The 15973-nt window shown below is 43.2% G+C and overlaps 1 long non-coding RNA gene across 1 annotated transcript; it reads right to left on the bottom strand.

The window, feature by feature from the left end:
• Positions 1–3937: 3937 nt before the first annotated feature.
• Positions 3938–6452, bottom strand: LOC136793960 (uncharacterized). Its single transcript, XR_010840065.1, has 3 exons — positions 6342–6452; positions 5795–5918; positions 3938–4016 (listed from the first exon to the last, which is right to left on the bottom strand). It is a non-coding gene; the product is annotated as an uncharacterized lncRNA (long non-coding RNA).
• Between the last annotated feature and the right edge of the window lie 9521 nt (positions 6453–15973).

Below are 15973 nucleotides of genomic sequence, written 5' to 3'. Positions count from 1 at the left end.
TCCTGCCCTCCCCCAATGTCAGTGAAAACAGAAAACAACTCAAGACTCTTAAGAACACCGTCAGAGAATAAACGAGCATCTCAGTCACCAATCTACACACCATCAGAGTCGGCAATTCACCAGCTAAAATGCTACAAGATAAGATGCTGAGAGAATCTTGTACACATTATCTCAACCTAAATAAAGAGTGAACGTCAGCAAGGAAAGCTTTCCCACCGAATCCGGCCCTGGAGCCTGACAGTTCAGTCCCTGTTCACAGAGAAGTTCTCAGAGCCAGTTGCTTTCCTCATTTCTCCTCCCATGACCATTCCCCTTGGTCAGCACTCATTTCCTCGTAACTAGGGTGTTGGTGGTGGTGTCCCCACAGGATTCTGCCTCTGGTCTTGCCTCACCCCTGTAAATCTTACAAGGAGATGCAGACGAATCATCCCCTGCTCAGAGGCTTAATGGTCCCCTTTTGCTAGGGCATCAGTCCTTGGGTAGGAGGGATGGCTCAGTGGACATAGGACACCCTTTGGAGGGGCTATTTCCAACTACCTCCACTCCTGGAGACTCTCAAACCACACTCCTGGGGCTGTGTGTTCCCTCCTAATCTGGGAATGATGGATCTGCACAACAAACTCCTTTGTGTGACCTTCAAGGCCCTCCCTGAGCTGGCCCCAACCTAACCTCTCCACACTTATTCTCAACTACTTTCTTCCACAGACTCTAACGTCCAACCAAGCTGAGCCCCTCATTATTTTCCCACACACACGCTGTGCAACCTCTCACCCATGCATCTGTTTTTGTCTTTGCCTAGAATGGCCTTCATCCTATCACCACATATTCAGTCCTCCCTCCTACAATGTCCAGCTTCAATGCCACTTCCTCCAGGAAGCCCTTCTTTGATGCCTCCACCTGGATGCACTATCTTCTCCAAATCCCCATGACTGTCTGCTGTGGGCTCCTTTCCTGTGGGAAGGTCCTTCTCTCCTATCAGACCATGAACTCTTTAAGGGCACCGTTCAGTCCCATTCTTATTGGTTCCTCTCACAGGGCCTGACACGTGTCTTTAGGGTTCAATGAACAGATAAGACAATCATTTGTGTGAGTCAAACATATAACTAGAAAATCACTCAGCACAGGGACTCCTGGAAATATCAGTATCATATTCGTTTCCTTGCTCTATGCCTGCTACATATCATTTGTAATATCACACACAAAATCCAATGAGATAACAGAAAAAACACGTCAACTTTTATCATAGGTTTGTATTAACTTTCAGGTTCTCAATTGCCCTGTTTTTTCTCAGTCCTATTCCATAGTTTTCATATCTTATTATTCATCCATTCATTTTACTTCTTTACCAAACAAAACAAGAAAAGAACTTTAAATTTTGTCCAATACTCCTGAGAAACCCTCCCTCCCACTTAAGTCAAAACAAGAGTAACTATGGTAGGTTGAATTTCGGCACCTGACGAGATACATCCAAGACCTAATGCTCCCCCATCACCTGTGAATGTGACTTAATTTGGAAATAGAGCTTTTGCAGATGTAATTAAGTAAAGGATCTCAAGATGAGATCATCCTGGACGTGGAGTGAGCCCTAAATCCAATGACTGGTGGGGGATCTGAGACACACAGACACAGAGGAGAAATGGGGGAGAGGGCCATGTGAAGGCGGCGGCAGAGATTGGAGTGATGCTGCAACAAGCCAAGGAACTCCTGGAGCCGCCAGAAACTGGAAGAAGCAAGGAAGGATCCGCACCCCCCAGAACCTTTGGAGGGAGCATGGATCTGCTAGCACCTTGATTTTGGACTAGGGGCAGAACTGTGAGAGAATAAATTTCTGCTGTTTGGAGGCACCGAGTTTGTAATTTATTATGGCAGCCACAGGAAACTGATACTAATACTCATTGTATCCGTCCCCAAATGACACCCAAACCCAGTTCTTCAGCCAGTCTCCTCTCTTTCTATTACGTCTTTTTTAAAAAAAATCATCTCCCTTTCCCCATCTTACTTGGCTTTCCTCTCTCCCACCTTCTACCTTTCAGTCCCTGTCTCAGTGTGGGCTGCCATAAAAAATGCTACAGACTGGGTGGCTTAAACAATAAACATTTATTTCTCACGTTCTGGAAGCTGAAGTCCGAGATCAGGGTGCCGGCATGTCGGGTTCTCGTGACTTCTTCCAGGTTGCAGACTGCCGACTTCTCCTTGTGTCCTCACATGGTGGAAAGAGGGCAAGCTAGCTCTCTGGCCTCATATAAGGGCAGTAATCCGTTCCTGAGGGCTCCACCTTCATGACTAATCATCTCCCAAAGGCCCCACCTGCAAATACCATCACACAGGGGAGAGTGGGTTACATAAACATTCAGTCCATAACAGTCCCCTCTCTGCTTTTCTGTTTTCTTTCTGCTTCTTACTGTTTCCTTCTGGTTTGGGTCCCACTATTCCTAACCTCGCTTCGTCATGCCAGTGGCACCTCTGGACCTCCCCCCTGAAAGTCCCCCGTGATGAATACTGGGTTTATATTCCACACTTCACCATGTGGGAGCTGAAACCTCTCATTTGGAGCAAAAACCACAGGAAATAAGCAAGAAGCTACTCATCACGTCAGTAGAGAATCTTAGACCTCTACCTATCCACTCGCCTCCCACATCTTCTTTCTCTTTCAGGCCATCATCTCTCCTGATAACCAGTAATTTCAGTCATTTTCTACATGCGTTTCTGTTGGTCTTCTGAGAACTCTCATTTTCCAGAATAGAAAGGCCTCATCGTCTTTGGTGAGCCTGGGTGGTGCAGGGGGTTGGTGGGCTGGGGGAGATTACAGTGTGACAGGGATGGGGGCAAGATGGCATCACCCCACTTTCTTCTGGCCCTCAGCGGAAGGGAGTAAACAGAGCAGACAGCACCTGGGAGAAAGGAGAGATTTCTAATTACTTCCTTCCCGGGTTCTTCCCTGGAGCCTGTGTTATTCCTACCCTTCTGGGGCTCTGCATTTCTCTCACTGAGCCAGAAAAGAGCTTAGTGAGTGAAGAGTAAAATGTCCTAGCTGCGTAGGATGAACGTAGGAAGTCATCAAACCAGGGTTGGAGGCCCCTAGGACAGCAGGGCTCACCTGGCGAAACACCACTCAGAAGTCACCTCTTGTGTGTGTGTGTGTGTGTGTGTGTGTGTGTGTGTGTGTGCACGCACACATGCAAAAGTCCTCTTTTTGCATCCTTTAAATTTTCTCTCTCAAAGAAATGTATGTAAAATAGTTTAAAATCAAATATCCAAAGGTACTTTTACAATTCCTCTGCCCCTCTCCTCTATTCCCCACCTGTGCCCCTCTCCCCTGGGGCACCAATTTTGAACTTCTTGAGGCAGTTATATCCATTTTTTAAAAGATGCTTATACTGTTATTTCTGCCACTTCTTGATTTATCCATTTTAGACACTGGCTCTTCACTCTGTGTCGTGATGCATGGAATTTTAGCCCTCCCGCTCTCTGCTTCCTCCCACCTACGATATTAATAAAAACCAGAACAGGCTCCTAATTATGGGGCCCTTGCTGGGTGCCGGGCACTGTTCTGTTTTGGCACGGCTGGTCACCCTTTCCTCCTGGACACACGGTGGCTCCCAGGACCCCACACTCCCTCTGGCTCCTCCCGTCTTACCAACCACTCCCTTGGTCACTTCTGCCGGCTCCTTCCCTTCTCCCTGCCCTCTTCCGGATGGAGCACGCAGGCCTCAACCCTGTCCTCTCTTCTTCACCATCTACTCTGCCCTGCTTGGTGCTGCTATCCAAGCTCATGGCTCTGAGTATCTCCATTTCTTGATGACTCCTGCCCTGACCCCTTCCCTGACCCCAGACCCTTATGTCCGACTCTCTTTTTGACATCTCCACCTAGACGGCTAGTAGACGTCCCACGCTTAACACATCTCACACCCACTTTGGCCGATCATTCCAAAGGCTGCTACCCCTGCCGACTTCATCATCTCTGTGATGGCAGATCTACCATCACAGTCGCACAGGTACAAAACCTGGGGGGGAGGCTGCGGTACAAAAAGAAGACAGAGCCAGTGAGAAATTCCCCACAGCAGATGTGGTGAAGACATCTGTAAAACACGCTATTATCACCAACATTCATAGCAGCATTAGTCATAGTAACCAAAAAGTGGGAAATACATAAGTGTCCATCAACAGACGAATGGATAAACAAGATGCAATATATCCATACAATGGAATATTATTCCGCCATAAAAGGAATGAGGTTGATAAATACTCCAATATGGATGAATCTTGAAAACCTTATGCTAAGTGAAGGAAGCCAGACACAAAGGGCCACATGCTGTATGATTCCATTTGTATAAAATGTCCAGAATAGGCAAATCCATAGAGGTGGAAAGAAGACTGTTGGTTGCCAGGGGATGGAGGGAGGGGGAAATGAAGGGGAACATTAACAGGTACAGGGTTTCTTTCTGGGATGATGAAAATGATATGCAATTAGATAGTAGTGATGGTTGAACAACGCCACGAATATACTAAAAACCACTGACTTGTACACTTTATAAGGGTGAATTTTATGGTGTATGAACTACATCTATAAAGCTATTTTTATGAGCTAATATTCAAATTTAAATTGTTTGCTGTAATGTGTTACTAAGTAACTCATTCTCATCACTCCAACCTTCCGTTAAGGACTGCTACATACACTGTCTCTGTTAGAACACTTTAAAGCAAATTGAGGGAAAAAAGTGACATTCTGTGTTTGGGTGAATATGGAGAAAAGCAGACAGCCACACAAGGTGAGATGCAGAGAGGAGATCAAAAATTAAGGAAGCAAAAAATTAGATCAAGAAGTAACTAGGAGAAGCCTGAGAGCTGTGAGGCTCTTAGAGGTATCTGTGGCAGGGGTGCCAGAAGGCAGGACCTGCTGGTTTTCCTCCCATTAGAGGCACGGGGACTGTAGAGATATTTGCTCATTTCTTCCCAGCCTCCCATCCTTAGTTATGTTCAGATATGTACCTCTCCCTGACCCAGCTCATACACTGCATGGAAAGTCTTCAGTTATAGGGGCGGGGCATTGCCTCAGAGCTAAGCTAATCAGTGATGGTCCCAAGAAGGATTTAGTGTGTCAAGTCAGAATAAAGTCCAAGAGTATTGTTTGTGACTGGGGCTGGAAACAGTGTTTCCTGGTGATATATCTCTGCAAGGGCAAGTCCAGGAACTGCCTTCAGCCATCTTGAGAATATGAAAGAAGAGGTGGTTTGAAAAATGGAACCAACCCAAGATACTAATTCTGACATAAGCCCTCAAGCTGCAGCTAAAGCTCTGTCTACTATTGGACTATTCAATTATATGAGCCAATTAATTCCTTTTTATGGGTTGAGCTTTCTGTTACTTGGAGCAGCAGAGATCATATCTATGGTCAGGTGATAATGTTTGAGAGTACACAGACTATGGAAAATACACCTTACTATCCCCCTACTATGTTACTAGATTCATTATCAGAGGTTTATAAAAAGGGGCATAAAACCTCCTGAAAATTCTGCTTATGAAATATGTCTGGGTTTCATGATAATTAATACAAATCCATAAAGGTTTCAAAACTGAAGAAAAGTGTAACTGACAAAATTAATTTTGATTTGTGTTTGCCTTAAATATTTTGAAAATAGAAGTCTAAGCTTGGCAAACCCAAGTTAGAGCTGGATTAACACCATTCCTGTCAACATGTCCACCATTTGGTTTCTGTAGGAGGCCAGGTGCCATGTTGTTTTGGAGTTTAGAGGGCTGCAAGTCAAAGTTGGCCATGCCCAGCATTGCTCTTTACCTGTAATCCACCCAGACTGCGTTATCCCACACAGTTCATGTATCAGCTTCTAGGGGCCTTTCCATCCCAGGAACTAGCTTGGAAGCTTTTCATGCGATGTTCTAAGTGACAGATGTCTCTGTATCTAAAATGGAAAGTTATAGCAATTGCTGGAAATGTCACCATTATTGCTTGAGTATGCAAGAGATGTACCCAAAACAAAATGCTTAAGCAATGTTGAAAGTAAAGTATGAGCAAAAAACTACCAGGCAAATGAAATAAGGAAAATAGCTGGGGTCCCACAATATTTATGAACTGAACGTAGAGGATCGCTTGCTTAGTGAAAAAAGTGTGATGTATAAAGATGCATAAAGCATGCTACCTGCCTACACACTTACACAAACTCCCCCAAACTGGTGAACACAGGGGAAAGGGAACTGAGTGGTTGAGGGAAAAGTTTCTAAGAAATAATTCATTTTTACCCTCTGAGCCTTCACACATTTTGACTTTTGTACCAAGTGCCTTTTTATTCATTCAAAAAATAAATTAGATAATTTATTACTTTTACCTCCTCAGGTTATGATCATCCATATTTCTTTAACTAAATGGTGAACAGCCTCTCTAAGGCCCCTCTAAGGCCCCTGCATACACACTGGGATCAGTTCCTTACTCATGATGGTCACCTGCAGTATGAAAAAGAAATCGCCTCTTCAATTTCCTGTATTTTTCTTTCTCATGGAGGAAATTTGGATTAATAAGCCCTTAAATGTTACATTTAAGTTTGTGGCTGGTCATTATTATTAAAGTCATCGGAAGTGAGAAATAATTTTACCTGACAATCATGACTATACCTTGGTCAATAATCCACATTATTTATTTACTCATTCATTTATTCCCTCATTCATTTTTCCTACTTGTTAATTAGAAGCAGAGAAGTCCACCCCATAGCCTCAAAATTATTCAAATTTTGCTTATTCTCGTGTGCCATAACTGCGGCATCTGCTTCAGTAACCATCCCCCTGCCTCGCAGTCATTATTTCCCATTTGAGGCATATTTAAAACTAAGTGGATGTGCTTTGGTCTTGCTGTTATCATTTACCAATAAAAGGAAGCCAGATTCAGTGACAACAAGCTCTCTGCAAATTGCTTAACACTGGATATCTTTGAGAGCTTCTCAAAACTGGTGAAAAGAATGAAGAAAAACAGCAATTTTCTTTACAGGGTTTAGAGGCTTTTCCATTGATATTTCTGAATGTTGGATAAGATCATTGCTGCCTTTATAAGTATTAGCCACAAGAAGAGAGACAAAAACAACATAGTTTGTACCACATGGCACACAGCTAAAGAGCCAGGATATTATTATACAGTTCGTCCACGTATTTAGTTGATAAAATATTTCTACAAGACCAGCTTTCATGCTATTTTGACAACCTGAATCTTTGTGTCTATAGATTAAGACAAAGAAGGGTTTTAGCCAGATACTCAAGGTGTCTGAAAGCTTTAGAAAAATATAAATAAGGATTTTGCACTTATAGTACAAAATAGAAACAAGAAACCCAGGCACTTTCTTCTGCCCCTAGTAGATTTCTCGTTTTTGACGTTTGCACCTGTTTGAGGAGGCCTAAGCTAGCTGGCTCCGGAAGTTTGTGCCCTTGCAAGTGCTATCTCTACCTGAAACAACCTCCCCTCTCCACCACTTGTCTGGAAACTTCCTACTCATCCTTTAAAACACAGCTCAGATGTCACCTCCTAATTTTTTGACTCCCCAAGCCAGGGCTGCTGCTCTGTCTTCTGTGCTCCAGCCACACTTTGACCATCACTTGACCAGGGCATCGGCTGTGAGTGTTGTGATTCACCCATTCACACGTCTGTCTCCCTCACTACACAGCAAGCCCTGTGAGGGCAGGCTCTGTGGATTAATCTTTAAGGCCCACTACACAGTTTGGTGTGCCTCACTCAAGGAGGAGCTTACTCATGAATAAATAAATGAATGAGTGAGTGACTGAAAGACTGAATGAGATACACACGTCAAGGTGGCAAACAGCTGGCTGGGGAAAGATAAATCAGTTGTCACCAGCTGCCTGGTCCTGCCAGCTGCACTGCCCCACTTAAGAGCACACCGCTGGCATCACTTGTGAGAACTGCCTTCCCAGATGTAACAGCCCCTCTTGAGGATCCATGAAGTAACCCTCCTCCTTCCCATTGACAAAGTGTGGGCAATAATTTTTTAAAATAATTATTTAAATTACTTGATTGATAGCATCTCCCTTTAATACACTTTTAAGACATGAAAACTCCACCATATTTTACCATACAGTCAGGCATGCTCTTCAAGCATCACTGAATATCCTCTTGAACAAGAATGGCGGAAATGGGCCTCTGGCCAACCACTGAGATTTGCATGGTGATTTCCACAGGAAAGGTATACATGAAGGGATCTAGAGACAGCCTAGGAAGACAGTTTTAAAAAAAGAAACTTGGCATGGAGACTAATGAGGGACTTGGCAGGTGAGACCAAGGATTATATTATAAAAAACCTTATGTCATCTTTTTGGATGCTCTTTTAATAAATTGCTCCCTTTTCTTTTTCACTTCAATGAAAAATAAAATATAAAGTGCAAAATCAATTCTCTTTTATTTCCAAACCAGACATCCCATATGATGAAATGGTGTACCAATGGTTGGCCTAAGAACAGTGACAGACATATGCTTGGTCCCTGGAGTCAGATCTGGCTTGGAATCCCCACTTCATCACTTCTTAGTACCATGCCCTTAAGCTCTTTGTGCGTCAGCCTTTTCCACTGTAAAATGGGGATAATAATACTAACCAATTGTGAAGTTTCATGAATAAAATGCCTAGTGTGGTGTCTGACACGTGGTTAATGCTCAGACTGTTAAGTGTTAACACCATTGTTATCGTTAGTACGCTAATATTTCAGAATTCAGTTCTGTCTTCATATCGGAACATATTAATGTTCACGTTGTATGTTCGTAAGTGGCATATTAATTTTAGACTGGAAATCACCATGTTTTTGGTAGCCAGCTCTAAATGAATTTTCTCCTTCTATTGCATTTTTCCCCGAGGAACTGCATTATTGTACCAAGTGGTAATCACATTTTCGACGTTTATATTTCCCATGGTACCTGGTACACTGCAGAGCAAACAATGGGCCTTATAAAATGGTACTGAACCAAATATAATAAAGTGAAAAGAGGGACTTAACCACTGATCCAGTGGTTAAGAATCTGCACTTCCATTGCAGGGGGGCACAGGCTCGATCCCTGCTTGGGGAACTAAGATCCCACATGCCACGTGGCCAAAAAAAAGTGAAAAGACAACAGAGTAATGCGAGGATATAGTCCATGCAGCAGACATGACCTACGATCAACAACCTAGACACTAATTGAGTAAAGATCAATGAAAGTAACTCTAGGTACATTCTTAATAGCTTTCTCAGAAGCTTTATGGAGAAGTACCTGGAAACCTCATAAAACTAGCATTTCAACTGTGTCTCATCTGGCTGACTTGCTTCAATTGTGTCTCATTTGGCTGACTTGCTTATAAGACACTGTGATGAGCTTTTCAAGGCCGGCGGGGGTGGGTGGGGAGAGACTTCACAGAAAAAATAATCTCGGAAACACAGCATAATGAGCAAACGTTATTTAAGGAACAAGGTTAAGTGTGTTCTGTTTTTCAAAATATAAGCCTTTATTATAAAAATCACATTCAAAGTATAAAGCAGGGACAGGGATTTACTGTTTCATGGGTACAGAGCTTCAGTTTAGAATAATAAACTTCTCGAGATGGGCAATGGTGATGGCTGCACAACACTGTGAATGTACCTAGTGCCACTGAACTGTATGCATAAACTGGTTAAAGTGGTAAATTTTGTGTTATGTATATTTTACCACAGTAAAAAAAAAAAAAAAAGAGTATAAAGAAGTTTGAAAATCACATGATTTCACACATCTCTCTAAACATATGAACACACATATATAAAATTTGCACTGACCTTGTCTCACTCAGCTACAGATATCTCTCTTTTTTTTTTTTTTTTTTTTCCCTTGCGGCACGCGGGCCTCTCACTGTTGTGGCCTCCGGTTGCGGAGCACAGGCTCCGGACGCGCAGGCTCGGCGGCCATGGCTCACGGGCCCAGCCGCTCCGCGCCCTGCGGGATCTTCCCGGATCGGGGCACGAACCCGTGTCCCCTGCATCGGCAGGCGGACTCTCAACCACTGCGCCACCAGGGAAGCCCCAGATATCTCGTTTAAACGCCAATAATCTTAAGGATGACCTTAAATGAAATAATTAAAGTAATAAGTATCATTCATATAAAACAATCATAGTCAAATCCTTCAAATCAGCTGGTGGACCAGAGGGCTTTCAGGAAGACCCCAGGCTTCTTGTTACGTTCCCTTAAATGGACTCAGGTACAAGAGGTAGCATGTTGTTTATACAGGAAATTTCAAAGTCAGAAGGGAAAAGCTGTCTTTTATGAAAGTGAAGAGAAGAGAGACAAAGAAAGTAGGCACTGGAAATACTTTCAAGAGGTAAGAAAGCCAAAATCCATAGAAATCATGAAACTAAAAGTTTCATGTCACCTTCATTAGTCTTACTTTTTGCAGCCCTAGAAAAGTCCAAGTGCACTGCAAACAAATTGTTCATAGCTCCTTCTTTCTCTGCAAATGACTCGTGGGAGACCGAGGGGGTGAGAGAGCCATGCTTTTCTTTTACAATCACTCTGCCCTGCAGTCAGCAGCGGGCAGGGGCTTGGGCACCGCTGTCCTCTGCAGGTCACCCTCAGTTCCTGGCACCAACCCGCCCACGTGCACTTGGTGCTCTCAGCACAGTGCGCGTGCGTGCCAAACACCCGCCCAGGACAGGGTGAAGAAAGAGGGGGAAGGCTGTCTCCCCTCTGTCTTTCTTCTGTCTTTGCTACTCTTTCTCATTATCCCCTATTGCCAGAAAGCAAATTATAAAGTTAATTTTTAGCAGCAAAGTCTGTGCTTTTTGGTCTTTGTTTTCCTAGGATATATTTATTAGCAGGTTCAGTATATGACTGGGTAGTCGGGTTTTTACAAGTTTGCACATGCAGTTCTTTTCTGTTGTTTTTATTAAAGAGAAAAGTATCCTTTTCCTCAACACTCTGTAAGCTAGTCTATTACACTGGACCTGGGTGGAAGTTTCTTCCCAGTAAGAAGCTTTCTCCCTCCCATTTTAGGGTGGATAAGTCCACACGAAAACCTTAAACCCCTTTGGCTATGTCAGTTCAATAGTCTTTTAAGGAGCAAAGATGGCAAGGCTCTGCAGGGGGAGTCGTCCACTGACATTTCCTCTTATTGCCTTTCTGTGGCCACAAGCCACTGCCAGCATGACTCAAACATGTCCTATCAACATGCCCAGGACAGGCGACAAAAGCAAAAACAGACAAGTACAACTACACCAAATTTAAAAACTTTTGTGCCCCAAAATTAACAGAGTGAAAGGCAACCTACAAAATGGGAGAAAATATTTGCAAACCTTATATTTGATAAGGGGTTAGTATCCAGACTACATATGAACTCCTACAACTCAACAACAAAAAAATCAAATAATCCAATTTTAAAATGAGCAAAGGACTTGAATAGACATTTCTCCAAAAGACAATATACAAGTAGCCAACAAGGATATGGAAAGATGGTCAACATCACTAATCATCAGAGAAATGCAAATCAAAACACTAATTAGAATGGCTACTATCAAAAAACCAGAAAATAAGGTGTTGACAAGGATGTGAAAGAAACCAGAAGCCTTGTACACTATTGGTGGGATTGTAAAATGGTGCAACCACTATGGAAAACAGTATGGCAGTTCCTCAAAAAATTACACATAGAACTACCATATCATCCAGAGGTCCCATTTCTGGGTATATACCTAAAAGGACTGAAAACAGACTCTTTTTTTTTTTTTTTCAGGAATTTAAAAGTTTCCCTTTTTTTTTTTCACAACTCACACACACACACTGTATTTTATTTTTACAAGAGATAAATAAACTGACACAAAGCATGTAAATGGATGACCACAACAAAAGCAACAATGATTGCAATTACCAAACATGAAACACACTCATACTATATCATAATATTGACATTCAGTCCAGTAATCCTCCACTGTAACAGCTCCTTTACTTTGCAGTGAAAATTGATTTGTATATTTTTTGCCTCTGAGTCCTGGTGGGATTTTTTTTTTTAATTCAAACAGAAAGTCACAAAAATTATAATCATCCTCATCAGTTCACTCAGTCCCACATAATTAATTTTTTTTTCATCTTGATCTTTTGTTAGCACTTTTATGAATTCATCAGTTCTCCATTAGAGTTCTGAAAATGCTTATTCATTCAGTTCAGCAGTATAGTCAGTTACCAGAAACCTGTACTTGTCAGAGTCTTTTCCATGAATTCCATGAAGATGAAACCCTTTTATAGGAACATTTTTGCGAAAGCATCAGAGTACACCCAGAACTGTCTGAAAACAGACTCTTGAAGAAACATTTGCATGCAAGCATTGTTAGCAGCACGATTCACAACAGACAAAAGGTAGAAGCAACCAGGATGAACAGATAAACAAAATATATGTACATACAATGGAGTATTATTCAGCCTGAAAAAGGAAGGAAATTCTGACATATGCTATGACATGGATAAACCTCGAGGACATTATGCTAAGTGAAATAATCCAGTCACAAAAAGACAAATACTGTATGATTCTACTTATGTGCGTTATCTAGAGTAGCCAAATTTATAGACACAAAAGGAGAATGGTAGTTACCAGCGGCTGGAGCAGGGAGAAAGGGGAGTTGTTGTTTAAAGGGTGTATACCATTTCAGATTTGCAAGATTAAAAAGTTTTGGAGATCTGTTTCATAATCATGTGAATATAACAACTGTACACTTAAAAATGGTTAAGATGGTAAATTTTATGTTACGTGATTTTTACCACAATTTTTAAAAATGCGGTCCAAATCACAGACACTTAAGAGCTTTAAGGAATTTTTTAAAAAATGTTTTGGTCTTCTGTGCATAAACTAAGAAGAAAACAGACTCTCCCTTGATTTGAGTAAGGGTCTTGCCTCTGTCCCTTGGGGGAAACACTGCGTAGATGGAAAGCCACCTAATATTTCAGGTAACTTTCCAGAGGATGCAAACCATGCACCATTAGAGTTATTGTACCTCTTTCTTTCCTGCCCAGCAAAGTATGTCTGGAGAAGTCAAAACAGGCCCCTATCTTTTTTAAGGAGTTTCATTCCTCAGTGTTTGTGTGCATGATATTAAAACAAAAGTCGAATTTTAATATTAATTCAGCTTAATTTTAATTTTAAAAGTTAATGAAGGCCTTAGTCCAAGGTACGCAATGGGCCAGGCATTCAAGGTGAAACATGAGGGACTTACAGTTTAAAAGGGAAGCCAGATGAATGAATAAATAACTGTGCTACAAAATGACTCCTGCTAAAAAAAACCGCATACATATAAAAAGGTACAGCACAGTATGAGAAGATGAGGAGAGAATATCTAGTGGAGATAGAAAGAGTAAGGACAAGTCACCACTGAGCTGGGTCCAGAAGCATGAGGCAGTTCATCTGAGTGGTTAATCCACAACACAGACTTTGGAGCAGAGGGGTCCTGGATGTCAAAACATGGCCCTGCCACTGCTAGCTTTGTGCCAGAAGCATATTAGTTAACCTCTCTGAGCCTCAATTTCCTTACCTGTAGAATGGAGACAGTAATTTTTTAAAAGTCAATGTATAAAGTTATTATAAGAGTTACATTAAACTAACATAAATAAATGACCTGCTTGTAGCACATGCTCAATATATGTTAACAGTGTAGTGTTATCAGTTAACCTAAAAGAGAAAGGTGACACAGAGACAAGAACATGTGCAAAGGCATGAAGGTGGAGGCACGAGAGCTCTTGTATTCTTTGGGAAGAGCCTGAGAGCCCGTGTGCATGGAGGGGAAGGCTTGCAGGGAGGAAGCAGGAGAGGAGGCTGGAAAGGCAGTCTTTGGGCAGTGGGGACCTGTGGAGGGTTTAAGCAGGAGGGTGATGAGGAGACATTATCTGTGCCCCTCACATAGTCCCTTGGGCCTTACCATTTTAATAGCTGGTCTGATTTCCATGTCTGAGGGCTTCACAGGCTCCCTGCCTCCAAGCACTGCAGGAGGGCCATGAACTGCTGCAGAAATGGCACTTCTCCCCAACCCCAACCAATGCCTGATGAGATCTGGAGTATAAATACCCCAGCTCTCTCACCCCTCAGGTGGGATAAATCTGAGGCATATATTCCACAGTGACCCCACTGGTTCCCCAGCAGTACTCAGCTCCAGTTACTCACATTGTTATCTGGCTTGATAACACATCCCTTACTGGCTGGCTTTGCTTCCCCATTTCACTTCCCTACTCCCACTGTATCATTTCCTGGGATCACCTCCCAAATAAATCAAGGACCAGAATCCTTGTCTCAGGGCCACTTTTTAAAAATTAATTAATTTTATTTTTGGCTGCATTGGGTCTTCTTCATTGCTGTCTGTGGGTTTTCTCTAGTTGCAGCAAGCAGGGGCTACTCTTCGTTGTGGTACGCAGGCTTCTCATTGCAGCGGCTTCTCTTGTTGCAGAGCACGGGCTCTAGGCACGCAGGCTTCTGTAGTTGTGGCATGCGGGCTTAGCTGCTCCACGGCATGTGGGATCCTCCCAGACCAGAGCTTGAACCCGTGTCCCCTGCATTGGCAGGTGGATTCTTAACCACTGTGCCACCAGAGAAGCCCTCAGGGCCACTTTTGACAAAACCCATACTAAGACGTGTGCCATGACCTTACCTATTTAGAAAGATACTTCTTGAAGCAGATGAAGAATGGATTGGACTGGGTTGAGCTAGAGGCAGAATTAAGAGACCACTGCAATAATCTAGGAGGGAGACGATGAGGGCTTGAACCATATTGTATTACAGGAGTAGAGTGGAAGGGACACTCCAGAGACAGTGAGGCAGGTCCTGAGTGACTGATGCATGTGGCCTAGGTTGGGCAAACAAGATAGTTGAGGAAGAGCCTCCTCTTGTAGGTTTTGCTGCATATGAGGGACCTGCAGGACATTCACTGGTGAAAACCTCAGCAAAAGGTTGGATCTCGAGGTTTACGTATGGAGGTTCTTGGCTTGTAAGTGGTAAACAGGATCATAGGGATGAATGAGGCCACATGGAGAGAGGGTTAAGGAAGAAAAGCTAAGACTAGCGTCCTGACACTAAATATTTAAGGATAGTAATAAAAAGAGGCATCGGTCAGAGGTAAGTAGTCATCAACAAGAAAGATGAGAATCTGGAATGAGTACGTCTTTGAATCCAAAAAGCAGGAAATGCTGTAGTGAATTCCAATAGATTAAAGCCTAGAACAAGGTTACTGGCATTGGCAACTGCTATGTCAGGGGTGACCTCCACTGCAGCTTGAGTAGAGTGATGAAGGCAGAAGGCAGACTGCGGGAGCCGCAGAGACAGAGGGAGGTGCGGGTGTGAGCTCAGAGAGCATGAAACTCTCTTTCAAACTGCTGGGCAGTGACCAGAGGGAGACAGAGAGACCATGGACATGGCGGGGGAGGGGGCAACACATCTAAGGGAAGGGAAGGTGTCTTTTTTTTCTTTTTATTTTTTTTTTGCAGTACGCGGGCCTCTCACTGTTGTGGCCTCTCCCGTTGCGGAGCACAGGCTCCGGACGCGCAGGCTCAGCAGCCATGGTTCACGGGCCCAGACGCTCCGCGGCATGTGGGATCTTCCCGGACCGGGGCACTAACCCGTGTCCCCTGCATCGTCAGGTGGATTCTCAACCACTGCGCCACCAGGGAAGCCCGGGAAGATGTCTTTTAAAAGATGGCGTGGACCTGAATAAGATTATGGTCTGAGAGAAATAAGCACTTGGATAAAGATAAAGCTAGAAGGACAAAGAGAATATTTGATAGAGGAAGGTCAGCACTGATGCAACCGGGGAGCAGGGACAGCTGCATAGGAGGAGCCTGGCTTTGAAGAGTGTGAGGGCTTCTGAGAATGAGGTTAGGAGGTAGGGATGAGTAAAAACAAAGGTAAAGTTAGAGATTAGGAGGACTGCACGCTGCACAGTTGCAACATAGAGGGAATCTGGGCTGGCGCGGGTTGGTAATGGAGAGTGTCAGGAATTAAAGGGC

The sequence above is a fragment of the Kogia breviceps genome, chromosome 1 (genome assembly GCF_026419965.1).
Source record: "Kogia breviceps isolate mKogBre1 chromosome 1, mKogBre1 haplotype 1, whole genome shotgun sequence".
NCBI lineage: Eukaryota > Metazoa > Chordata > Mammalia > Artiodactyla > Physeteridae > Kogia > Kogia breviceps.
This window is presented reverse-complemented; position numbering and strand designations above follow the sequence as displayed.